At 37.5% G+C, this 26,008-nt stretch overlaps 1 pseudogene; it reads left to right on the plus strand.

Moving 5' to 3' along the window:
- Positions 1-805: 805 nt before the first annotated feature.
- On the plus strand, positions 806-25,484 carry LOC101545865 (ATP synthase subunit alpha, mitochondrial-like; annotated as a pseudogene).
- Positions 25,485-26,008: the final 524 nt, after the last annotated feature.

A 26,008-nucleotide genomic window follows, 5' to 3' on the forward strand; every position in this document is an offset into this window, starting at 1 on the left:
ATGGCTGAACAAATAGCAATACTCCTACATTATTAAAAATAATAATAATCATGATACTTGCTTTTCTGGTGCCCTGGTTATATTCTTGGTTTGTCTATTGCACAAGAAATCACTGTTTTAAGACTAAAGTGAAAGGAGGAAATTGGGACAATGACACCACAGTTGTCTATCGGAAATTAAAAGTGGAAGTCATTTTCCTGGACACAGTGATAAATATGTCCACAATGGTCAACATCATCAATAGGGGGGGATTTAAAAATGATAACTAGTCACCATTAAGATAACACATGCTTTAAGTCAAACCCTTGTACTAACTCCTTCAATTATGATAGTATCCACCTGTCTTTTCTGGGGGGTGCCTCACCTATGTCTATGATCACATAGGTTTATATCAAAGACAGATAATAATTTTTTAGTTTACATGTGCCAAGCAGTGCTTAAAGCATTTTGTGTGTAACTTAGTTTTGTCTACATACAGTGTCCTTAAGTTAGGGCTGTATTACCTTTATTTCACAATGAGTAAATTCATGAAGTTGGAGATTAGGTGACCATGTCACACAGTGCTAGATCATGCTAGAGTCCTGATTTAAATTAATGTCTTCTGGCTTCAGAGGTTCCCACCTACAGAAAACTGCTTACAGTTCAGCTTAATCATAGACAATGTGGAAAAATTGAAAATATGATGATGTTGACTATAAGTTACAGTTCTCCTGGCAACAGAGATCTATTGATTTCCCTGCAATATCTTTGTTTACTGGAGAACAGCATTAAAAAGAGAACAGCACATTTGAAGATACATGTGAAGATGGCAATTTGCCCAGAAAATAAGGAGCAGATTTCTAGATCTGGGAATCAGAGTGGGAAAGAGCTGCTCTCATCTCGAAGGTAAGAGGCTGAAGGAATTGATCCAGCACATTGTGAAAAAGAACACCTTCTCACTCTGTTGAATTGGTGTTCCAGGGACAGAGCAGGTGATTTTTCATTTCTTTCTTCTTTTACTCAAAGACTGGTCCAACTACAGGGTTTAAATGCCTTGTAATTTGGATAAAGTTGGGCAAGATGTTAGAAAAAAATTGCTAAGCATAGACAAGAAAATTTTCTGTATCTTTGAGAAAAAGGAGGAGTCTCCTCCATTTCTTTGTTTCGCAGTAAAGATGTGCACATCTCGTTTCATCGAAATTCTGAAGATTAATCTTAAGCGAATTAAAAATGTTTGGTGAGTGTCATATATGCCCCAAAGCTCCCACATCAGTTGATATTTTTATCTTCCCTTATAGCAATTTCTAGTCAGGATCAGGTTTATGTAATAAGTTTAAAAATTTGCTGTTTATAAGACTTCCTCCTAGGCTTATAAATTTGGGTTTTAAACTCCTGAATTTTTCTTTACCTGAACTGGCCTCTTGTCTCTGTCTAGATTTATTTCAAGAGATATTCTATTCAGTAAACTTAGGACAGTTCTATTAATTCCTTCACTCTCAAGTAACCACAAACTAAATATTTGATTTAAACAAACAAAATTTGAAGAGTTGATTGAAACTTTTTCAGTAATGAATACCTTTTAACTTTTGTGTAAGGGAAAGAAAATTTATGCAGATTGGTGACCATTTAAAAACTAATCTGTGTCTCTCAATTAGTGTATCCAGAGAATAAAAATATTTTTGGATTCTAGGCCACAAGTGTTTCCAACCCGGAAGCACACAGAGGTCTGATGAATTCAGTAAAAAGATGCTAAACAAGTCTATGTTCCCTAAAATTTTTGCTTCAAGATGCAATCTAACCCTTAATAAAAGAAAATGTAATAAAACATTCTGTGCACCAAAGCTTAAATGTTCCCAATTTATAGAGCTCCTGGAATACAATCATATCAATTTGTATGGATACTAACAACACCAGGTTTCTTTTGAATGGGAGCATTTGAGACTCAGATAATTTACCCACTCAGTCAACACTATAGAGTGGTCACAGAAATTTGTTTTAAATTTATTATCATTAACATGAAACACAGCTGTAGGAAATTATAAAATTGCAAAGCATTTTAAAAGATGCCCTAATGCTGATATTCAGGCTGTTTTATCCAGAAACAAAAAGAAATCATGATCTTGTTGGCTACAGTCTTACTAACAAAGATTTTTGGTTTTCTTAAAAATCATTTCACGTCCAAGTTATTTTTATTCCAGTGATACTGGTGAGTGCCATTGATTTGGGGTTGATAATAAGAACCACATTTATAGGTTGAAAGTACATGGTCAGAATTAGTGAACATTGCAAAATGGCATTCTTTCATGTTTGGAATGACCTCTAAAAATAACAATGTGCCAAAAGCCAGGATAAAATAATGAAGGAAAGATGAAATCTTCTCATCTATAGAATGGGGTGAATAAGTAGTGAAACATGATTGCGTGAAATAAATTGGGACTGTGTCATTCCAAAAACCTAACGTTGTATGATCTTTAATATAAAACAATAGCTAGGGACTTTGTGAGGTAGCCCAATGAGTAAGTCGAGTGACCTTTCTGAAGGGATGTGAGTTTTGTGTAGTTCAGAACTCAGTCCAACTTCTGAGTTGGTTTTTGAAGTTTTGAACCAACCTTTAATCTTACACAGCTCCAGTTTTGCAACTGAGTATTTAAAAAATTCTTGATAGACGGTCAATGAATTTCTGGAAAAGGAACAGTGGGAGATAACATAAGCAAGACTGGACCACAAGGACAATTGTCTTCTCTACGACCCATCTCCCTCTTATGTGTCTTTTTCACTTCCTTTCCATGCTCACTAACTGTTCACTAGGTTGCAGAGTTCCTGTATGAAAGGTTTCTTATGATTTGGGGACTTTTGTTCATTTTCTTTCAGAAGTTTTAAGGGTTAGGGGACTATAGACTCTTCAAGTGTCTATAGAAGATTTAGGAGTTTTCAAAAATCAACCTTCAGAACCTTGGAAAGCCTTTTTGTGCTTATTGTCCTGTGTTAAGGGCTCTGAAAGAATAAAGCCATCCAGTTGCACACCATGAGGTGAAGGCTATCTGGTCAGGTAATAACAGAAAAAACTCAATATGTGACCTATTGAGGAACAAATACAACACCTAGAAACTTGGGGACTGAGAGTCTGAACTGAACAGAGGTGAACTTATTCTGACAGGAGACCTAGAAATGAGTACACGAAACACCAAAGGAAGGCTCTATGATGAATACAATAGGGGGTATGTCAGCAATGGATAGCTGGAGGAGCAAAATTCTGGAATTTAGAGACAAGTTGTGAACTAGACAGCCTTCTAAGAATAATATGAATTAACTAAAGAATATTTCTAATCTAATTTAGCCATTAAAATGAAAAAATCCTGTCATTGTTCTGACAACATAACTGGTCCTTGGGAGCATTATGCTAATGAAATAAGTAATACAAAAAAAGTAAATACTCCATGATCTCATTCATATGTAGACTATGGAAAACAAACAAACAAACAAAGAGATGAAACCAATAAACATCTCACAAAAAGACATCAGAGTAGGAAATATAGTACAGCAAGTGAGGTACTTGTCATATATGCATATGACCTGGATTCTATCCCTGGAACCTCACACAGTGGCCCAAGTTCTCCAGGAATGATCTCTGAGCACAGAGCTAGCAATAAACCCTAAGCACAGCCAGGTGTGCCCCCCCAAATGCATGTCCCCCAAATTCACAAACACAAAAACAAGAACAAATTTTGGGTTATCAGAGATGGGTACAGAACTAGAGAGTGGTAGTATAAATTTCCGGTTTTATGATAAAAACATGCCTGTCTTGTCTAGATACTAGGACACATATTTAATATGATAACTATAGCTAGCACCAATTTATGATTTATATGCAAGTTATTCACTGTATCACTGTCATCCTGTTCATGAATTTGCTCGAGCACACGCCAGTAATGTCTTCATACATCCCGGTTACTTGCTAGTGTAGCCCGATGGTACATACGGAGCTCCTTCAGGGTCAGGGGAATGAGGACAGTCATTGTTACTATTTTTGGCATATCGAATCACCACGGATAGCTTGTCAGGCTTTGCCATGTGGGCAGGATACTCTCAGTAGCTTGCCGGGCTCTCTGAGAGGGATGGAGGCTTTTGGGGAAGCCTCTAATTGCCTTTACAGGTATTCCCAGTAAGGCATACATACATACATATATATATATATATATGTATATTTCCCTCTATGATTTGTTGCTACTCTCTGAGCCCCATCAAATATGGTGTGGTAATTATGGAAAAATAGTAAGGTGTGTCTTATGATGCGTCGTGCAGCCGCTTTTGTGGCCATGCAGTCCAGGAATATGTTCACTCATATGTGAGGCTCAGCCAGAGTATGTGGAAAGCAGCCTGGAGTGTGGTGGCAGTTGGGTAGTGGAGGTCGGCTGCTAGGGCTGGGTCCCTTGGGGTGGGAAGGCTCTCACCCACCTCCCTCTGGGGCGCCTCGAATAAAAACAGCCTGGCAGAAGTCTGGTGGCATGGTTCTGGGGCCTCATTTTATGCTCCCTTTCGGGAGAAGCAGCCGTGAGATCTGGAGGGTGGCCAATGAGGAAATTATCAGGTGTGACCCCTGGGTTGCCAGAGACTGGGGGAAGCAGGCAGAGGATCTCTGCTCCTGGTTCCCATTGAACCCAGAGTCTAAGGTCACAAAGTTCTGCATTATCGGGGTTCTGTGGGACTTCACTCATGCCTGAGGCTCGGCCCAAGCATGTGGAAAGTGGCCTGGAGTGTGGCGGCGGTTGGGTTGTGGAGGTCGGCTGTTATTAATGGAACAAATCCTAAAGGTTCTTATAACATTCTTCTTTATTTCTTCCTTTTCCCCTTTACTTTATCCTTTCATTGCATTTATATGTGATTATGGATGTTAACTAAACTTACAGTGAAGGTCATTTCACAGTCTTTGTAAGGAAAACCATTATTCTAAATGCCTTAAATTTATATCATAATGCATGGCAGTGACTTCAAAATAAAAGTGGGGCAGGGGGAAGAATTTTCTTACAAATCTCTGTAACAGGATTGTTTTACTAATTGGTCTTTAGTCTTTATTTTAGTTAGTCTTTACGTTTAGTAATTATGCTTTGTGAATCATTTAAGATACCAGTTTTACTATTATGTCTAGCATGAAAAATTAAAGTCCCTAAATATAAGAACTGTATTTCATTTAGTTGAATGCTCACTGGGCTCTTCCCTAGTAGGTGTGGGCCCAATTAGGGTGTGCAAATGGATGTTCACATCCCATTCACTCAATACGTAGAATCTATAAATCACACTTGAAAGTTGTTAAGTAAAACAGTTTTTATTCTTCCACATTGGAAAATATATTTTTATAATAATAAAATAGAAAAAAAGATGTGGGATCTATATTTTATGTGACAGAAAGTCACCAAGATATCAATGACTGAACTTTTTATTATGCATGTCAGTAAATTTAGATGCATAATAAAAAGACATGTGCATTCCATAAATTACAAGGTATTATTTCTTAAAATTTTTGCCATCATTTCAGCAAGCTTATTAAATTCCAATTTTTAAAACCATGATTTTTATATAAGTTGAATTTAATAGAAAATGGTGCTAAATTGGCAAACTTTCTACAATCATCACAGCTTTTCAAGAAGGTCTTAAAATAATTTTTATTTTGAGATCTGCTAAGATGAAGCAAATGGCTTTTCAATTCAGTTATTATAGCGATATTTATACTTGACTTATGGAAAATGAAAGGCACAACATTTGGCACAAATTTAAATATTGAAATGATATGATATAGCAGATATTTTAATTGTTAATATGGTTTTATCATCTAGATTTTATCACTTATTTTGAAATATCCCTTCTCTTATTTATCTCTTAAAGATGATAAGATAAATATTTCACTGAAGGTATGCATCTTTCAAAGTCTTAGAAAAACTTTAGCTACAATATCAAAAAGAAAATTTAAAAAGCTAAGTATTCTTCATTTAAATGACTGTTGAGTATCACCTCATGAAAATATTCCTGAGGAAATTTGTTTGGGTTTATTTGTGATTTAACCTCTTCTGTTGTAATAATAAATACTTTTGATTTTTATTCTAGCTTTATCCTGGAAGGCTATTTCACTATATAGCTCATTTTATTTTTATTATTCTATCTAAAACTAAAATATTAAGTAAAATAGCCTAACTTGAATCTGTTTTTAAAAGCTAAAGCAGTTGGGTAGTGGAGGTCGGCTGCCAGGGCTGGGTCCCTTGGGGACCACCTCCCTCTGGGGCGTGGTCCAATTAATTACAAATTGACGATGATGAATTTAGTTCATACTGGTAACTCTGAACAGCATATACTCAAAATTAATTTTATTTTCATGTGAATATCACAACTCACTTATTCTTTGTGTACCTTACCTTTTCTGATACAAAATGTATCAGAAATACATTTTGTATCTTGTCTAAATTTAACTTGATTTCTTTATCAGTTTTCAGTCAATATGTGACTGAGAACTTATAAAGTCAAAATTGATAGTGTTTCATCAAGATGTTTTATTTTGGGGCAAATCCAGAAAATGTCATACATAATTTTGAGTTGTTCCAAAGAATGTCATTGCTATTGGTCCAACTGAAACCGTCTCATAGAAACAAATTCAAAACATGTGCCGTGCATGGCATAAGGAATGCTTCTGGTTTTCAGCCAAATTTATGGCCTTACATCTTTTTCCTTACCAACCATGTCAGCACCATTATTGTTGATTTTCCCTGTACAGTCTTTTAAATTGCTTGAATAAAGTTGACATTTAAAATTTAATTTAATAAACATTATCCGAATTCTTAAAAAATATATTTTATGAAGTAAAGCCAGTCTCAATTATATTATCTAATACAACACTCACCTAATGGTACTTTTTAAAATTTAAAACTTTAAGCATTGTATAATTTTATAACACTGCTAAATGTTTTGCAGCTGCTATATGCAGTTGTTGTGACCAATTCAGGCATATAAACCTCTGGAACTAGTGGTCAAACAGAAAGAGAAGCAGGAAACAGATGCTTCATTACATTCATTGTTATCAGTGGAGAAATTTCATAGATCCATTTACTGATTCACTTCATTGGCCAAATGCTTCTGCAATTTCATTTCTTTCCATGTCCGTGCATTTCCAACTATGGAAATGCAGTGTGCATTTCCGACTATGGCAGTCACTTTATCCAAGTCTCCCTGGTACTTGATTAGAGTCATCTTTTGTCTCAAGTCCTTAAAGCAAAAGATGTGCGGTCACCAGATTGCTCTGTGTGGCTCCAATCTGATTGCCTGCATCAATCTGCTATGTGTCCAGGCAGATAACATTTGAGTTTCCTGCTCATTTGAAACTTAATCTATGATGGCTACCATTTCAAAAAGATGGGTCCAGACTCTTGGTATTGCAACCAGGTAGCAATTATTTTCTTTCTTATTTTCATAGGAAATAATTCAATGCATATTAAAGACCAAAAATATTTTTGAGTAGATGATGGCAATCATAACGATAATTTTGTATTCAGCTTTTGTTAAGTAAGAATATCCTGCAGATGTCATTAGAATACAGTAAATCTCTGGCAGTTCCAAAAACATTTTCATAAAACAAGCAATATTCGTTAACAAGAATATTTACTTATAGAATAAGTGTAGAGATTCATTATTTGCATATAGGCTCAGGTACCGTCTATTGTTTAGTAATCACAGTGAAAATAGAAAACATGGTCAGTGATCGCTGTTTTCCCATTGATTTTCCAACTAATATTTGACTGACATCTTGACATCTGCTAAAATGTGATATTGCCCCCACCCCCACCCCCCACAAGACAAAAATAGAAAATCTGCAGTGAGAATAGAAAATACAAAGCATAAAAGGAAAAAAATATTTTGATGGTAAAATATTAGAAAGCAACTTTTAAAGTAACTCTCATACACTACTGGTGGGAATGTTTCTGGTACAACTCCTATGGAAAACAGTGTGGAGACTTCTCAATAAATTTAGGATTGAATTGCCATATGACCCAGAAATTCCATTTTGGTGCATTTGCCTTCAGGACATAAAAATACTCTCTCAAAAGGATATATGTACACCAATATTCATTGCTGCACTTAGTAACATACTAAGAAAAGGAATAAATCTAGATGTCTCAAAACAGATGAACGAATTATGAAGATGAAGTATATATGTATATATGCACATTGGAACACTATACAGATGCAAGGAACAATAAAATAATGCAATTTTCTTCAACATGTTTTTTTTAATTTTATTGATTCAGTCTTCAACATGTTTAGAACTAGAAGATATCATGTTGAGTGAAGTAAGCCAGAAGATAAAAGGATGATCTCACTTACCTCTGGTATCTAGAACATTGGATGAAGAAAAGTAGTAAAAGGGGGATGCCTAGATCGTCCATGAGCCCAGTGTTTAGAGAGGAGTTGGACAGAGAAGGAAAGAATTCAAGGGGGAAAGAGGAGAATGAGGAGAAGTGGGTGATAGGAATCAGGGCTTCAATTACATGGGAGATATAAGTATCACCATGTATTCAAAACACAGAGTCAACAATATTGAAAACATGATTTCTAAAGCAACCAGTGTTGCTTTAGAATGACTTAGTAATTTGTCTGTCAAGTTGACAAGGTGAGGATGGGATGGGGGTTGTAGTGAGGGGGTAATATAGTAAAACTGGTGGAGGAAAATTGACACTAGCGGAGAGACTGGCTTTGAAATATTATATGCCTAAAACTCAACTATCAATAATTTTGTGAATCATAGTTCCTTAATAAAAAATAAAAGAAAAAGAAAGCAACTTTTTTTTCATTCTCTTAGAATTTTTCTCTCTTTCTTTTTTAAAATTTATTTATTTTTTAATTAGTGAATCATCGTGAAGGTACAATTACAGATTTACACATTTTCATGCTTGTGTTTCCCTCATACAATGTTCGAGAACCCATTCCTCCACCAGTGTCCATTCTCCATCACCAATGAACCCAGTATCTCTCCCATCCCCCAACCCCATCCCCCCACCCCACCCTGCCTCTGTGGCAGGGTATTCCCTTTTGTTCTCTCTCTACTTTGGGTGTTGTGGTTTGCAATAGGGGTATTGAGTGGCCATCGTGTTCAGTCTATAGTTTACTTTCAGCATGCATCTCCCTTCCCGTGCGTGATCTTCAACCACATTTTATTTGGTGTTCCCTTCTCTATCTGAGATGCCTTTTCCCCAGCATGTGAGGCCAGCTTTCAAGCCATGGAGCCAACATCCTGGTATTATATACTACTATTATTGGGTGTTAGTCTCCTACTCTGCTATTTTATATTCCACAGATGAGTGCAATCTTTCTATGTCTTTCCCCTCTTTCTGACTCATTACACTTAGCATGATACTTTCCATGTTGATCCACTTATATGCAAAGTTCATGACTTCATCTTTTCTAACAGCTGCATAGTATTCCATTGTGTAGATGTACCAAAGTTTCTTTAACCAGTCATCTGTTCTTGGGCACTCGGGTTTTTTCCAGATTCTGGCTATTATAAACAGTGGCGTGATGAACATACAAGTGCGGATGTCATTTCGACTATACTTTTTTGCCCCGCTGGGATATATTCCCAGCAGTGGAATTGCTGGGTCAAATGGGAGCTCAATTTCTAATTTTTTGAGAAGAGTCCATAATTTTTTGAGAAGCATCCATTAAAAGTAACTTTTAAAATTAACTAGGCAAAGTTATTTTATCACTTGAAAAGCTTGATTTTTGATTTCCTAGATTTTTCTAATACCAAAGAGACTGTACATTTTTTCTTGATGGTGTGAGTGATTAAAAAGATTTAAGTAGGATAGAAGATTAAAAGTCAAGATCACATCTAATCTTTGATAAGAGAGCAAGAAATGTGAATTGGAGCAAGGAAAGCCTCTTCAACAATTGGTGCTGGCAAAACTGGACAGCTACATGCAAAAAAATGCGCTCAGATCTCTACCTAACACCATGTAAAAAAGTTGGGTCAAATGGATTAAAGTTCTCAACATCAGACCAGAATCCATAAGGTACATGGAAGACAAGGTTGGCAAAACCCTCCATGACATTGAAACTAAAGGTATTTTCAAAGATGACACACCACTGGCCAAGCAAGTGAAAACAGAGATAAACCAGTGAGACTATCTTAAACTGAGAAGCTTCTGCACCTCAAAAGAAGCAGTGACCAAAATGCAAAGACAGTCTACAGTATGGGAAAGGATATTCACCCAATAGCCATCTGATTAGGGGTTGATATCAAGGATATACAAGGCACTGGTTGAACTCTACAAGAAGAAAACATCCAATCCCATCCGAAAATGGGGGATAGAAATGAACAGAATTTTTCTCAAAGAAGAAATCTGAATGGCTAAGACACATGAGAAAATGTTCTACATCATTAATCATCAGGGAAATGCTCCTTCACTGCTGATGGGAATGCCGACTGGTTCAGCCCTTTTGGAAATCAATATGGACGATTCTCAAAAAATAAGAAATTGAGTTCCCATTTGACCTAGCAATACCACTGCTTGGAAAGGCAAAAAGGTATAGTAAAAATGACATCTGCATTCATATGTTCATTGCAGCATTGTTTACAATAGCCAAAATCTGGAAAAAAAGGAATGCCCCCCAAAAGATGTCTGGTTAAAGAAACTTTAGTACATCTACACAATGGAATACTATGCAGCTGTTAGAAATGATGAAGTCATGAACTTTGCAATAAGTGGATCAACATGGAAAGTATCATGTTAAGTGAAATGAGTCAGAAAGAGAAAGATCGCACTCATCGTGGAATATAAAATAACAGAGTAGGAGACTAATACCACAGGCTAGTACAGATAAGGACCAGGAGGTCTGCCCCACAGCTTGGAAACTGACCTCACATGCTGGGAGAAAAGGCAGCTCAGATAGAAAAGGGAACTTCAAGTAGAGGATGTTGGGAGGACCCATTCGGGTTGAAAGATGCGAGCTGAAAGTAGACTATAGACCAAACATGAAGGCCACTCAATACATCTATTGCAAACTACAACACCCCAAAAGAGCGAGAACAAAAGGGAATGCCCTACCACAAAGTCAGGGTGGGATGTTGGGGGATGGGGTGGGGTTGGTGAGAGGGATACTGGGATCATTGTTAGAAGAGAATGGGCACTGGTGCAGGAATGGGTAAATGATCACTGTATGAGTGAAATGCAAACACAAAAGTTCATAAATTTGTTACTTTGCATCACAGTGATTCACTAATAAAAAATTAAAAAAAAATAAAAGTCAAGGTTGACTTCCAATACGACTGGTGACCAATGCTATGTAATTAGTTCCGTTGAGTAATATACCCAAGCAAAGACACTCAGATCAATCATAAGCCCATGGGTGGTAAAGTTTTCAAACGGTGTTTTTTAAAAACAATATTAGATATAAATACACTGCAATTTACATCATTATTCTTAGCTGAGATTAGATAACAATGCTCCAACACCAATTCCACCAGTAGTCTCAACTCCCTTCCACCACTGTCCATGGAGTCTTTATCACAGCCCAATAGGACTTTTTATTAAATGTTTCAGCAGGAACATTTTTTAGTTTGACTATTGTTTTTTTTTTAAATTTATTTATTTTTAATTAGAGAATCACCGTGAGGGTACAGTTACAGATTTATACACTTTTGTGCTTATACTTCCCTCATACAAAGTTTGGGAACCCATCCCTTCACCAGTGCCCATTCTCCACCACCCGTAAACCCAGTGTCCCTCCCACCCTCCCCAATCCCATCTCCCCCCCACCCCACCCTGCCACTGTGGCAAGGCATTCCCTTCTGTTTTCTCTCTCTAATTAGCTGTTGTGGTTTGCAATAAAGGTGTTGAGTGGCCGCTGTGCTCAGTCTCTAGCCCTCATTCAGCCCGCAACTCCCTTCCCCCACATGGCCTTCGACTACAATGTAGTTGGTGATCGCTTCTCTGAGTTGACCTTTCCCCGGAATGTGAGGCCAGCCTCGAAGCCATGGAGTCAACCTCCTGGTACTTATTTCTACAGTTCTTGGGTGTTAGTCTCCCACTCTGTTATTCTATATACCATAGATGAGTGCAATCTTTCTATGTCTGTCTCTCTCTTTCTGACTCATTTCACTCAGCATGAAACTTTTCATGCCCATCCACTTGACTACAAAATTCTTGACCTCCTTTTTTCTAACAGCTGCAATACCCATCAGATAAGGGGTTGATATCAATGGTATATAAAGCACTGGTTGAACTCTACAAGAAGAAAACATCCAACCCCATCAAAAAATGGGGCGAAGAAATGAACAGAAACTTTACCAAGGAAGAAATACGAATGGCCAAAAGGCACATGAAAAAGTGCTCTGCATCACTAATCATCAGAGAGATGCAGATCAAAACAACTTTGAGATACCACCTCACACCACAGAGACTAGCACACATCCAAAAGAACAAAAGCAACCGCTGTTGGAGAGGATGTGGGGAGAAAGGGACCCTTCTTCACTGCTGGTGGGAATGCCGACTGGTTCAGCCCTTCTGGAAAACAATTTGGACGACTCTCAAAAAATTAGATATTGAATTCCCATTTGACCCAGCAATACCACTGCTGGGAATATATCCCAGAGAGGCAAAAAAGTACAATCGAAACAACATCTGCACATGTATGTTCATCGCAGCACTGTTTACAATAGCCAGAATCTGGAAAAAACCCGAATGCCCCAGAACGGATGACTGGTTGAGGAAACTTTGGTACATCTATACAATAGTTTGACTATTGTAGTTTGGAGTTCATACTTCCGGAGTTGTGTGGTTCTGAAGTTTTTATATTAATAAATCTCATGTCTACACTACTGATGGGCTCAAGGTTTCTTAACCTAATCCACTTTATCTCTCATCTTTCTCTTCTATCACCCCACTCATTTTTTCACTTTCCTCTTTGTGACCATGCAGTTCCTCTTCCTGTTATTTTTCTGTACACTGAAAATAAGTGAGATCACCTTTTCCTTCTTCACTTAATAGTATATCCTTCAGTTAAATGTAAATTTCTGCAAAGTGCATGATTTCATCATTCATTGCAGCTGCATAATTTTATATGGTGCGTATACCACATTCTCATTACCCATTTATCAGTTGTCCTCACCAAGGTTGATTCTATATCCTAGCTGTTTTGCTGATTGCTGCAATGAATAGTGGTGTGTGTATATATCATTTTCCTGTCCCAAGCATAGATACCAAGAAATAGATTGCAGGACCATACAGTAACTCTAGTTTTACTTCCCTGGGAAACCTTCACACTATTTTCCATAGGGATTGAAACAGACAACATTCCCACCACAGTAGATGGGAGTTCTTTTTTCACCACATCCCCACCAGCACAGATTATACCAGGTGTTTTGATGTGAGACATTTCTCTTTGGTGTCAGATGGTATGTCACTGTCATTTTGGTTTGAATTTCCCTGATGATGAGTGAGGATGAGCATTTTTTTCATGTTTCTATTGACCATCACTCTATCCTCATTAGAAAAATGTCTGTTCATTTCTTTTTCTGATTTTTGGATAGCGTTTTAAGGATTTTTGGGATTTTGAAGGAGATTGATTATTTTGAGTGCTTTGTGTAGCTTGGATATTAATCCTTTATTTGATCTATTGAATGCAAATATTTTTTTCCTCCTTCAGTTTGGTGCTTTTAGTTTTAGCCCTTGTTTTCCTAGTTATGCATAAATTTTCAGTTTGATGAAGACCCATTTGTTTATTTTTGCTTCTGTTATCTTTGTCATTGGAACTGTATCATTAAAAACCACTTTGAGATCCAAATATTGGAGTGTTCTGCCCTAATTGTCCTCGTATACTATATGGATTTTACTGTAATCAATAGGTCTTTGATCCACTTTAAACTGACTTTTGTGTAGGGTGCGAGATACAGATCCAGATTTATATTAATTTACAGGTGGCTATCCAGTTTTTTCAACGCCATTTGTTGAAGAGCCTGCCATTACTCCATTACTCCATTACTTGTTGTAACTACATCCTTTGTCAAAAATTATTTGAAAGTAATAATGGGAATTTGTATTGGAGAAGTATAAAAACATACCGTGTTCTTGGATTGAAACAATTAATGTCATCAAAATGAACATATTACCTAAATTACTATATTTATTTACTATATACTAAATTGAGTCTTCAAAGCAATCCCAATCCAAATCCTGATGATATAAGCTCTTCAAGGACTTACAATGGTTAATAATTAATAAAGTTTGTGTGGAAGCACAAAACATCCCAGATAACCAAAGGCATGCTAAGAAATAAGAAATTGAGCTGTATCTCACTGCCCAACTTGAGGATATACTGTCGTAGCACTGTCCTCCCATTGTTCATTGATTTGCTCGAGCAGCCACTATTAACTTCTCCACTGTGAGACTTCTTGTTACTGTTTTTGACATATCAAATACGCCACGGGTAGTTTGTCAGGCTCTGCTGTGCGGGCGAGATACACTCGGTATCTTGCTGGGCTCTCTGAGACTGATGGAGGAATCGAACCTGGGTTGGCTGCATGCAAGGCAAACGCCCTACCCACTGTGCTATAAGCTATAATATCAAAGCCGCCTAAGTGCACAAATCATGACTTTACATATCAGTGAGGTTTAACTCAGTGAATACTGTTGTAAAATTTAAAAGAAATATTACCTGACACAGGTTAGACAATCCATAAAATAACCATTATCCTCACTTCTTAACAATATATATGTGCCTTGCTATTTATGCAGCATAAATTTATGATTATTCTTTGTTCAGAAATATATGGTTTATTCACTTTGATGTTTGTAGTTGAAGTTAATTCTGATTCACTGTCATTTAGTATTCAATTGTATTACTTTACCAAAATTCCTTTTTTTAAAGTTTTTTAATTTTTTTTATTTTATTGAATCACCATGTGGAAAATTACAATGCTTTCAGGTTTAAGTCTCAGTTATACAATGCTGAAACAACCATCCTTTCACCAATGCCCAAATTCCACTGCCAAAAAAAAAAAACCCCAAAACCACCAAAAACCCAGTATACCTCCCATCCTGCGCCCCCTTCCCCGAACTGATAAATTTTACTTTACTTTCTCTTTACTTTGGTTACATTCAATGTTTCAACAAAAACCTCACTGTTATTGTTAGGAATTCCCCACTAGAGTCAGACCTGTTGTGAAGAGATATGAGGTCGCGATAGTGGCCACGCGGTTTTGGATTTCTGTGTTTTAGCAACTAAGTCCAGGGAAATTTCTTCCAGATATTGGATCATTGCAAGCTTGTAGCTCTCATCTGTGGTCTTCATAATATGGCGGTCACCATGCCCTTCTCTCCGGCAAGGAAAAAGGCGAGAGAAATACCTTTTCCCTCCTGAGCAGGCATGGGGCCGCAGCTTAGTTCTCAGTCTGGAGACATTCTGCAAGGAGCTGCCCATACCAAAAGTAGTTTAGCTGGCCTCTGGAGTCTTGCTCATGCAGCTGTGGAGAGGCTGCACACGTGCGGCCCCCGGGATCACATCTCGGCCCAAAATTCATTTTTTATTTTTTTAAAATTTTATATTTTATATATATTTTCTACAATAGAACACCATTATTGTTTTGTACTTGTAATGCTGCTAAACCAAAGTGTCAAGATTCTTCCACTATTGTCGCAAAGTCCCCTCCCCACCTTTTTAATCATCCTCAAATCACTGTTATTTTGACCTTATATAAGGGATATTTCCATTGTGGATTGTCTAATACTTTTCTTAGTTTCTTTATATTCTGCATATGAGTAGATCATTCCATGTATTTTTCTTTTTGGGTCACACCTGGAGGTGCTCAAGGATTACTCCTGGCTCTGGACTCAGAAATTACTCCTGGTAGTGCTCGGGGGACCATATGGAATGCTGGGAAGTGAACCTGGGTTGGCCATGTGCAAGGCAATACCCACTGTGCTATCGCTTCAGCCCTCAATATTTATTTTTATATTTGTGACTCCTTCACTTAGCACAAGACCTTCAAAAATCCATCCAAGTTGCAGTAAACAGAATACTTCATCTTTTCTCATAGCTGAGTAGCAATCCATCTATATACTCATATATACCACTGTTTCTTTTTGTAAATTTTTTAATTGAATCACTGTGTACACAGTTACAAAGTTGTTCGTGATTGGGTTCTAATCATACAATATTCTAACACCCATCTCTTCACCAGTGTACATTTCCACTAATGTCTCCAGTTTCCCCTCCTACCCCCCTCAACCTGTCTCTATGACAGGTGTGCTCTCTCTCTCTCTCTCTCTCTCTCTCTCTCTCTCTCTCTCCCAACCTCAAACTCTCTTCCTTTTTATCTTTTAGACATGGTGTTTGCAATACCTTTACTGGCATGTATTTGTGGAGAAAGGGACTCTCTTGCATTGCTAGTGGAAATGCCTTACTGGTCCAGCCTTTCTAGAAGTAATATGGTCATTCCTCAAAAAACTAGAAATTCCATATGACTGGAAATATATCCTAGGGGTGCAAAAAAGCACAGTAGAAAAGACATCTGCATCTGTATGTTCATTGCAGCACTGTTCACAATAGCCAGAATCTGGAAACAACCCGAGTGCCTCAGAACAGACAACTGGTTAAAGAAACTTTGGTACATCTGTCACTGTCATCCCGTTGCTCATCGATTTGTTAGAGTGGGCACCAGTAATGTCTCTCATTGAGAGACTTATTGTTGCTGTTTTTGGCATATCCAACATGCACGGGTAGCTTGCCAGGCTCTGCTGAGCGGGCTCCATACTCTCGGTAGCTTGCTGGGCTCCAAGAGGGGCAGAGGAATCGAACTTAGGTCGGCCGCATGAAAGGTGAATGCCCAACTGCTGTGCTATCTCTCCAGCCCAGATTTGGCACATATCCAGTTATCGCTCCAGATTTGGTACATCTACACATTGGAATACTATGCAGCTGTTAGGAAAGATGAAGTCAGTAAATTTGCTTATATTTTGAATGGACACTTATCATGCTAAGTGAAATGAGTCAGAAAGAGAGGGACAGACATAGAATGACTGTTATTTTATATTGTACAATATAAAATAACAATATATGAGACTGACACCTAAGGACAGTAGGCATAAGAGTTAGGAATACTGCTCTATAGTTGGAAGCCTGTCTCTTGAGCTGGGGGAGAAGGCAGCTGGGATAGAGAAGGGATTACTAGGTCAATGATGGTTGAAGGGATTGCTTGGGATGGGAGATATGTGCTGAAAATAGAAAAAAAAACAAACAGGATGACCTCTCAGTATTGTAAACCATAATGCCCCAAAGTAGAGAGAGAGTAAGAAGGAAATTGTGTGCCATAGAGGCAGGGGTTGGGGTAGAGAGGGGGTGGCGGGAGGAATACACATTGGTGATGGAAAATGTACACTGGTGGAAGGATGAGTGTCCGACCATTGTATGACTGAAACTCAATCATGAAAGTTTGTAACTGTTTTCACAGTGATTCAATAAAAAAATAAAAGTAAAATAAAAAGAGTTTTCTTAATGGTACCTTAGGATATGTACTTTCATGGGAATTTTGGTGCCTTCAGTATAAAATTGAAGGAACATGGTCACATATTCAAAGTTCAGAATTTGGGCAGTGGGTGGTGACGTAGGTGCTCCTTCTGATCCCCTGCATGTCCTTGATTGGCTGTGCTGGAGAAGGCAGTGGGGAGCTGAAGGATGTCTGATGGGTAATCAAAGCTCTACTGGGGTGAGGGTTGGACTGGAGCTTCAGACTGGGGTCCTGATATCTCCCCCAACTTCAACCTGGATCCTGGATACACACTCAGGTGGAGAATTAACTTGCTAATTGGAAGGGCCAGAGGACCTGCTGGAAAGCTGCGCTCAGCCAGGCTGGCAGGTGAGGCTTCTCAGTAAGATTTCTTGGAATATTTGGGAGAACTCACAAGTGAACCCATCTGGACCAGGGATTTTGTTCTTGGGAAGATTTCTAATAACTTTTAATTTACTTTTGATTGAATTTTAGCAACCTGTAAGATTCTAAAATCCATCTGTATTTTTTATACTCTACAACTTAGAATAGGCATGGAGTTGATCATAGTAATCTATGATATTTTGTATTTCTCAAATATCAGTGGAAACTTCTCACTTTTAATCTCTGACCTTATTGGGTTTTCTCTGTTTTTTCCTTTTGAATATAGCAAAGCTATTTTTTCCAATAAATATGCAAATATTTGTTTTTAAAATATCAGCTACTGGTTTCATTGACTTCTGTGTTGTTTTCTTGATTTCTAAGTTATTGATTCATGCTCTAGTTTTTCTTATTTCCTTTTCTCTGGTTACTTTTATATTCATTGATTTTTTTTTAGTTTCTTGAGATGTTATGGTTAGATGATTGATTTGGAATTTATCTTTTTTCCTGCTATAAGCCTCTATTGGTATTAAATTCATCTTCATTACTGTGCCCAAGAGGTTCTGATAGTCTGTTTTCATTCTAATTTATTTTAAGTAATCTTTTAATTTGTTCTTTGAGATATCTAGATATCTTTAACAGAATGTTCTTCAGTTTCTAAATTGTGGTACTTTTATGAAGTTTCTTTTCATAACTGATTCATATTTTTATAGTTTTAAGGTTTGAAAAATTGCTTGATCTGTTCTCTATTTTTGTGACTTAGTGAATATTTGAATAACGTTTCAGTATGTGATCTATCTAGAGAATGTTCCATATGCACTAAAGAATGTTGTATGTTTTGTTTTTGTGAGGTAGAAACTCCTGAATATATATAATAGCGCCAGTTCTTAAACTTTCTCAATTAAGTCTTTTGTTTATTTATGATATTCTGTCTGGTTTACCTGTCCAATGATGAGAGTTGTATAACAAAGTTTATCACAGTTATTGTGTTACCATTTGATGTACCACTTCAGTTTAGTAGAGTTGCTTTATAAACTTCGTGTGCCTTTATTCAGTGCTTGTATGCTGATTGCAGTATGTAATATCCATCCCTATCTTTTAAAACTTTCTTCAGCTTGAGTGCTCCTGTGGTCTGATATCAGTTTGGCCATTAGGCTATTTGATTGTTTTCCAGTCTTTCATCCTGAGCCTGTGCTTATCATGGGAGTTTAAGTGTGTCGCTTTTAAGCAACAGAAGGTTGAAATATGTTTTCTATTCATTTAGTCACTCAGTGATATTTTATGGGTAAGTTCAGTCTATTTGCCTTTAGAAATAATTGATATGCAGTAATTTGTGGCCGTGTATCTTTTAGGAGTTTGGTGCTTGTGTTATTTGATCTTGGCTTTGTATATGTGGTCATTCATTCTATTCACCAGAGATGGTTTTGTTGCTACAAAATTGTTATTTGTCTGGGACTTTTTCTATTCATCTTTCAACTCCCAGTGATACTTTGAAGAATGAGGATTCTTGGTTGAAAATTCTTTTTTTCAATATTATATATAATATGTATCTTATATATAACAGTATATATAATTGTATTATATACTATATATTATATATCATTCCATCCTCTCAGTGTTTATTGAATTTCTTTATAAAAGAAATCTTATGACTTTCCCTCGTATATGATATTTTTCTTCACTATTGCTGCTTTAAGCAATTTTTCTCTGCTTTTTGTTCTTGTCATGTTTTTCACATGTTTTGTTTTTTACTGTGGGTGTACTTTGATTGGTACTCTTTGACCCTTATTTGGATTAGTGTACCAATTTAGCTTTTCAGATGGGGAATTTTCATAACTATTATGTCTTCTGCAAACCGTTTTTTCCTTCTCCTTTCTTTTTCTTCTGGAATTAATATTCTGAGTCTCTCCCTCTAAAAATTATCAATAATATCTCATATTATTCTCATGTTTTTTCAATCTCTATTTTGATGGCCTTTATTTATTGTATCTTTATAATATATTATATCTTTGAGAGCACTGATTTAATATATTCATCCATTCCTCTGTTGAGACTTGTTACTATTAGGTCTTTTAGCTCCTTTTGTCTACTTGAATGGGTTTTTATATTTTAGGCTCTTTTCAAGTTCATTGATTGTTAAGATGTTTTTTCCCCACAGGTTTTCAAACATGAGAGGGTTATTGTCTTATGATCTTCTTTGGGCAGTTTAAAGAGATTTGGGGAGCTCCCTAGAATTTTGTTACCCTTTTGATATAGGTGAGTTTCTCCATTTCCCCCCATTTTTCCTGGTCCTTCATTTTCTGAGCTGTGGTACCCCAACCACTCATTACTCTTAGGCTTCTCTCACCATTGTATGTGGTTCCACATACTCCCTGGATCAAGTTGAGTTGGAAGCCCCTTGTGGGTTTTCTCTATTTTCTGCAGTGTTCTCACCCCCAGACTCATGTTCTACTTCACTGAAGAGGAGGAGGTGGGGCTTCTTCTATGGCTGTGCTGCCTAGGAATGGGCTGAGATTAGGGCACTCACCCTGGATTCCTGCTACCCTGGGTGGGTGTTGCCACAGGTACAGGGCTTTCTACAGTGCTGCAATGTGCAGAGCTGGGCCAGACTCATCCTCAGAGCTCCCGATACCTTGGACAGACATTGATACAGTTTGTAGCACTCATAAAGACTAGCTTGCTTGAATGCCTGAGCTCACTGCCTTCAGCTAGATTTCCATGAAATACTTTTTTTGATCTTACCACCTGTTTCACGTTCTAGAAAGGGAAGCACAGCACATGAGGATTATTAGAGAAAGAGCAAAAGGATTAATTCAATGAGAAAAGTATGTTTTTATATATAGTGCATATAAGTCTTTTTGTCTGGTGTATTATGTTTGATTATTTTCCTAATTAGTGTGGTTTCTTTTTATTTTAGGTTGCATTTCTCTTACAGTGCAGAAACTTTTGTTTGTAGTGACATCTTCTGCCATAATTTTCTTTGCCAATGGGCAATATAACATTGAAGACCTTGAGGTCAAAAACTACATTTTCCTCAATGCATTTTATAGAAATAGGTTGAATATCAAAGTTTTTAACCCATATTGAGTTAAACTTATGTACAGTATAAGGAAAGGATCTTATTCATTTTTTTTGTTTTTGTGACTATTCCGTTTTCCAGGACAACTTGTTGAGGCTATCTTGCTCCACTTCAAGCATCTAATTCTTTGTCATATATTGAATTCACATACATCTGAGGGGTTATCTCTGAGCCCTAAGTTATGTTTCATTGATCTTAGAGTCTACCATTTTTCAAGTACATATGATTTTAATTACTATAGTTTTTGTGTATAGATAAAAATCTTGGAAAGCAATACTTCCATTTTTCTCTTAGAATTTCTTGACTATTCTGGGTGTTTTATGCTTCTAAATAAAATTCCTTAAGCACTTGTTCTATGTCCCTGAGAAGTGCTATGGAAACTTTTATGGGAATGCATTGAGTACAAAAATTACTTTTGGTAATGTGATGGCTTTATCAATGTTGATGCTGTCAATCCTTGAGCAAGTAGTATGTTTCTATTTCCTTTTGTCTTCTTTTATTTCTTTCAATTATCTATAATTTTCTCTGAATAGGTATTTTACTTCCTTTGTCAAATTGACTCCCATGTATTTTTTTTGATATCATAATTAATGGGCTAGATTAAATGTTTTTATTTCTCTTATAATTCACTATCATGTAACAATGCAACACAGAAATACAAGATTTTTGTGCATTAATTTTGTAACCTGCTATTGTATTATAATAATCCATTATATATTATATTACATAAAATATTGTGTAACCTGCAAATATCAATGATTCAACTTATTTGCTAAGCTAAATTTTATTTCTCTTCCTTTCCTAATTGCTGTGGCAAAAACTTCCAATTGAATACTTGTAATAAAAGTAGACATACTTGCAACTTTCTTTGTTTTTCTTCTTTCTTTCCTTCTTTCTTTCCTTCTTTCTTTCCTCTTTCTTTCCTTCTTTCTTTCTTTCTTTCTTCCTTTCTTTCCTTCTTTCTTTCTTTCTTTCTTTCTTTCTTTCTTTCTTTCTTTCTTTCTTTCTTTCTTTCTTTCTTTCTTTCTTTCTTTCTTTCTCTCTTTCTTTTCTTTCTTTCTTTCTTCCTCTCCTTCCTTCCTCTCTCGTTTTCTTTCCTTCTCCTTCCTTCCTCCCTTCCTCCTTTTCACCCATCCTTCCTTCCTTCATTTTTCTTTTTCTTTCTTTCTTTTTCTTTCTTCCTTTCTTTTTCTCTCTTTCTCTTTTCACATATGGCTATCTCTAAACTTCCCAGCATTATTTATTGAGAAGGCTACTCTTGCTCCATCTTATGAACCCATTACCTGCCATAGATTAACTGTTTATACATTTGAACATGTATCTCTGGGACCTCAACTCCTTTTCACTTGTGTGAGAGTCTATTCTTCTGATTAGAATATTCATATGTATCTCTTTTTTTGCTATTTGGGTCATACCTGGCAATGCACAGGGGTTACTCCTGGCTTTGCACTCAGGAATTACTCCTGGCGGTGCTCAGGAGACCCTATGGGATGCTGGGAATCAAACCCGGTTTGACCACGTGCAAGGCAAACCCCCTATCCACTGTGCTATTGCTCCAGCCCCAAGAATATTCATATATATATTTTTCTTCTTGGGATTCTCCTATGTTGTTTTCTTAAATTCAATGAAAAACCTAATCTCTATGACTTTTAAGTTTTTATTCAAGATATTGGAGAGATTTTTCTGTGCTTGGGGTCTTCCCAGGACTTTTGGTGTTGTTCACCAATGGAGGTGAATTCCTCCACTTCATTATTTCTAAGGTTGCAGCTGCCTTCCTAAGTGAGTAACTGGATAGGTCTAGGACCTGAGTTAGCAGCTCACTTGAGTCCCACTGCCAGTGCACTTCTAAAAGTGTGGATGTCCCCTCTTGCCAAGGGGCTCCTCTGGGCACCTGTGTCTGTAGAGACTGTCTGCAGTCACCTCTCCTCATGCAGCCTCGAGGCGACCAGGACAATGATTCTCACAAAAAGGACAAGTGAATTTATCTAAGCATTGTTTGAGGTAGTCTTAAGCTAGAAAATTATTGGAAGTTTATCAATAGTTAAATTAATAAATACCCCTGACTCTAAAGCCCCCTTTCCAACATCTGTCTGATACAAGTCATGCTTCACTGAGCAAGACTGAATCATGTTCCCTGAATAAGTGCTAGAATATGCACACAAGTCACACAGAAGCACCAAAGAGGAGGTAATATCCTTGAAGGGGAAAGAGAAGACCACCAGCTACCATGCTCCTGCAGAGGCCCACCTGGAAGTGAAGCCCTGAAGCCTCAACATGGAATATCCACATACAGGATAGCTCTTATAAAGAATTCAGAGATGAAATGGTGAGGATATTTAATGAGCTCAAAGAAACAGTGGAACGGACATCCAATAAAATACAAGAGGATATAAAAGAAACAGTGAAATGAATGACCAGTAAAATACAGGAAGAAATGAGAATAGAAATAAGAAAATTACAAACAGAAGTGTCACTAAAATAATTTAATAGATGTAATAAGAAACTCAGTGGGTTCCCTCAACAGTAGAATCACTGAAGACAAAATCAGTGAACTTGAAGAGGAGTTGCAGAAAGCATTGAGCAACATCCATTCATCAACAAAAGATGGGAAGAAAGGCCTCAAAATAGCTCAAAGGCAGGTAAGAGATGTATGGGATGATTTCAAGATGAAAAAACATAAGAATCACTGGAATACCAGAGGAAAAGGGAGGCAACCACAATGAGGTAGTAAGAATCAGAGACATCATTGCTGAAAAGTTTCCAGAGCCAGAGAATACAGGCATCCAGATCCAAGAATTCCATAGGTACCAGCTAAAGAAGACCCTAAACTCCAAGACATATCATAATCAGAATGACAAATATTATGCAGATACAGTATTGCAGGCAGCAATATCAAAGGAAATCACATACAAAGGAGTGTCCTTTAGATTTTCAACAGCTTATCAGATGAAACCATCCAGGCCTGAAGACAGTGGTGGGATATAGTGAAAAAATGTAACAAAATGAACACCTCACCAAGAACACTTTATCCAGCTAGACGGTCACACAGATTTGAAGGAATGATACACAATTTCATGGATAAACAGCAGCTCAGGAACTTCATAGACTCAAAAGCAACTTAAAAAGAAAGGCTGAAGGTGTTACTGTAAGACAAGACAAAACCCACAACACAACAAAATTCTACAGAAAGATGGCACAAAACCCCATGACATCAATCTCTCTCAATGTCAATGGTCTACCCACATCAAAATTAGGAAACACAGAGTGGCAAAATGGATTAAAAAAACTGAATTCCCTGAAAGCCCCTGGTATCATTCCTTGAATCTCTGTGTGGGAACCAATGCAGACTGGCATTAAGACTGTGGATAGCTTGGTGCCTATTGGTCGTGGTCAGCATGAGCTGATCATTGGTGACCGATAGACTGGCAAAACATCAATTGCTATCAACACAATCATTAACCAGAAATGTTTCAATGATGGCACTGATGAAAAGAAGAAGCTGTACTGTATCTATGTTGCTATTGGCCAGAAGAGATCCACTGTGGCCCAGCTAGTGAAGAGACTGACTGATGATGCAGATGCCATGAAGTACACCATTGTGGTTTCAGCCACTGCTTCTGATGCTGCCCCACTTCAGTATCTGGCTCCTTATTCAGGCTGCCCGATGGGAGAATACTTCAGGGACAATGGCAAACATGCTTTGATCATCTATGATGACTTATCCAAACAGGCTGTGGCCTACAGTCAGATGTCCCTGCTGCTTCGCCGATCCCCCCGGTCGTGAGGCCTATTCCGGTGATGTGTTCTACCTGCACTCCCGTCTGCTGGAGAGAGCAGCCAAGATGAATGACTCCTTTGGTGGTGGCTCCTTGACTGCTCTGCCCATCATCGAAACAAGCTGGTGATGTGTCTGCTTACATTCCAACAAACGTCATTTCCATCACTGACGGACAGATCTTGGAAACAGAATTGTTCTACAAAGGTATCCGCCCTGCCATTAATGTCGGTCTGTCTGTGTCCTGTGTCGGATTGGCTGCCCAAACCAGGGCCATGAAGCAGGTGGCAGGTACCATGAAGTTGGAGTTGGCTCAGTATCGTGAGGTTGCTGCTTTTGCCTAGTTCGGCTCTGACCTTGATGCCGCCGCTCAGCAGCTCTTAAGTCGTGGTGTGCGTCTGACTGAATTGCTGAAGCAAGGACAGTACTCGACCATAGCTATTGAAGAACAAGTGGCAGTTATCTATGCTGGTGTGAGGGGATATCTTGACAAACAGAGCCCAGCAAGATCACAAAGTTTGAGAATGCTTTCTTGTCTCATGTCATCAGCCAGCACCAGCCCCTCTTGGGTAATATCAGGGCTGATGGAAAGATCTCAGAGCAGTCAGATGCTAAGCTGAAAGAGATTGTAACAAACTTCTTGGCTGGATTCAAAGCTTAAACTCCTATGGATTCATGTCAAAATGCCAGTTCACATCAAAATGCCAGTTTGCTTTTGTCTTTGTCTCTTTATAATCGGTTCCATTTATAAAAGGAGTACTGTCATACTCCAGATGTACAGAAATCATGGTTAAAAATAAATGGTTCAGTATTGGAAAAAAAACTGAATCCAACATTCTGTTGCCTATAAGAAACACATTTGATGTAGAGCACTTTTTCATGTGCCTTTTGGCCATTCGTATTTCTTCCTTGGTGAAGTTTCTGTTTATTTCTTCGCCCCATTTTTTGATGGGGTTGGATGTTTTCTTCTTGTAGAGTTCAACCAGTGCTTTATATACCATTGATATCAACCCCTTATCTGATGGGTATTGTGTAAATATCCTTTCCCATTCTGTGGATAGTCTTTGTATTCTGGTCACTGTATCTTTTGCGGTGCAGAAGCTTTTTAATTTAATGTAGTCCCATTTGTTGATCTCTGTTTTTACTAGATTGCTTAGTTCCGTGTCACCTTTGAAGATACCTTTATCTTCAATATCGTGGAGGGTTTTGCCGACCTTATCTTCAATGTACCTTATGGTTTGTGGTCGAATGTTGAGGTCTTTAATCCATTTTG

Source organism: Sorex araneus, chromosome 3, assembly GCF_027595985.1.
Source record: "Sorex araneus isolate mSorAra2 chromosome 3, mSorAra2.pri, whole genome shotgun sequence".
Classification (NCBI taxonomy): domain Eukaryota; kingdom Metazoa; phylum Chordata; class Mammalia; order Eulipotyphla; family Soricidae; genus Sorex; species Sorex araneus.